The 2,500-nt window shown below is 38.1% G+C and overlaps 1 protein-coding gene across 1 annotated transcript in view; it reads right to left on the minus strand.

Moving 5' to 3' along the window:
* Nucleotides 1-2,500, minus strand: part of LOC135212039 (tolloid-like protein 2) — an 801,312-nt gene that overhangs the window by 220,131 nt on the left and 578,681 nt on the right. The window lies entirely within an intron of this gene.

A 2,500-nucleotide genomic window follows, 5' to 3' on the forward strand; every position in this document is an offset into this window, starting at 1 on the left:
TTAGCCATGACCGTGCGTCTGGTACCGCTATATGTGCCAACAACACAGGCCACCACCGGGGCGTGGCTGAAAGTTTCACGGGCCGCGGCTGAGAGTTTCATACAGTATTATACGCTTTCTTGTTTTAATTGGAATTACCTTTAGTATCTCCACCAATACAAACTTAGCGACTGTTATCTATCCAAACTTTCTTAGTAGCCTCTTCATAAATTTAAAAATATCATTACTTTCCAAATCTTAAAATAATAAAAGTTACAAAATTATTGTTATATGCTGATGTCAAGAAGACAGATATATAATGATTATATTTACTGAAATTCATAGGATTAGTTTTTAATGTAAACTGGTTGTTAATATAAGGCTGACACCTAACAATCCTATGACTATAGGGGCTTCACTTAACTCAAAAGGGAAATGTATTCCTTGAAAAACAAAGCCATTCTGCTGGACTGATGAATTGCCACCTCTGACCTGTAATCTAAAGTAGGTTAAGGAGGGTTCAGGGAGGTGAAGGCCACCAGTTACCTAGCAGATGCTTTGGCGTGGTTTGTATGAGTTCAAAACAATCCATTTGAAGGAACATTATTGGTTTCCCCCAACAATGATGGTCTAAATCAATTACGGTCGGGAATATAAGAGGATCACACTCGATACGCTACTACAATTGCCATAAGCTTTGCCATCGTGCACCCTACCGCAAAAGACTAGGCTTATCATCAACCAGGCGTTCTAAACATATAAACGGTAAATTTCTATTATACAGACTTCTGGGAATTTATAAGCAACAGGTCCCACAGTAGTGTTGTAGAACATAACATTATACCATGTGTGCATCTTGGCAATGTTTGAGTACAAAAATTCATTTTTCAAAAGAGCACAATGTAGGAACATTTTCGTTCGAAATTCATACGAAAACTATGTACAAACTGACGCAGAACTACAATAATAACCGGAAACAAATAAGCTTTGTTAATTTTTCTATCACATTTGGGTGTTGGTTTACACTGTTATATGGTTTGTCGATTTTAACTAAATGAATACAGCAATAATATTGATAAAGATATCAACAATAGTGCATTACATGAGAATTTAATACATAGAGCAGAGTTCGCAATTCCTAACTCAAGTGCAATTTGGTCTGCTGCGATCTGTCTCATGGAAAGTACATCAGTTCCAAAACACTCGATCATTCTTCCTCACTTCCCACCCTCCACCGTCTACCACCTCTTATTCTATCCCAACAAAGTAAGTGAAACCAAGAGGAAGGTAACAGATTCAGCCGAAATACTAAAATCGAGCATATTCTCATGAAAAAGATATAATGGGATGTCAAGGATATGCGTGAACGCAATGATCTGAAAAAAAAGTTGAAATACCAACCTTCATTAATGACAACATTTTTATCAGAGAATACTCGTTAGTCTTAAAATACATGCAAGGAGAAAGGCAGTCGAAGACAATTAGTTCACCCTTCAATAGAAGCTTTACCCTTTCTCTCTCTCTCTCTCTCGTCTTCGTTCGGCGATCTAAAACTCTATTTCCATGCAAATATTGCCGTTCTTTCAAGGACAAAGAGAGAGAGAGAGAGAGAGAGAGAGAGAGAGAGAGAAGAGGAGGAGAGAGAGAGCAGAGAGAGAGGGAGACCGAGAGAGAGAAGGGGGGGAGAGAGAGAGAGGAGATGAGATGAGAGAGAGAGAAGAAAACTGTAGGCCGGTCTTCTTTGTAGACCTCCCCGTATTTAGAACTAAAATAATTGAATAATGAAAATTCCTGATTCTCTCTCGTACAATCTCCAATACTTCAAAAAAATAAAAAATAAAAAATAAAAAAATAAAATAATAAATAAAAATATAAAATAGAATAAAAAAAAATGTTGGGTCCGTCTTTTTCCCCGACTAAAGGGTCTTGATTATTCATATGCACTTCCAGGGTAACCCTATACAAGTTCCAGGTATGGGTTTGAAACAGTCATGGAATTTCTCTTTCAAGAATCAACACTAAGTAAATCTGAATTTCCCAAGATGGACAGAATGCGGACGGCTCAAATGACTGACTGATTATTCATCAGGTCTTATCTGGCGTGATAACTGTTACGGTCGAAGCCGAACAGACAGTTCAAACGGTAAGGTAAGTGGTTTTGTAAAAAAAAATTTCCAAACTGCCGCGGTGCCGCCTCTCCACACAGGTGACAGTGTTGGCCGTGGTACGCACTTCACAATCACACGGGTTTCTGTGCGGTTACTGAGTGAGTAAAAAATATATCCCATCTCGAATCCCGCGAGAACGATCCTTTAAAAGGTCGTGACGATTATTAAACAAATAGTACCAGGATTATTTTCTGGGACCTGACCACTCGTTGCTTTGAGTCTAATCTGCCAGTTAATACAATGCCCTTTCACGTAGGCAACCATTTATTTAAATTGTTTGTTTATATAAGTTCACTGTCCCACAAATTGCTTTTATATGTAAATTTCAGCATAAATTAGTCTGAGGACGCATG

This window comes from Macrobrachium nipponense, chromosome 40 (genome assembly GCF_015104395.2).
Source record: "Macrobrachium nipponense isolate FS-2020 chromosome 40, ASM1510439v2, whole genome shotgun sequence".
In the NCBI taxonomy this organism is placed as follows: domain Eukaryota; kingdom Metazoa; phylum Arthropoda; class Malacostraca; order Decapoda; family Palaemonidae; genus Macrobrachium; species Macrobrachium nipponense.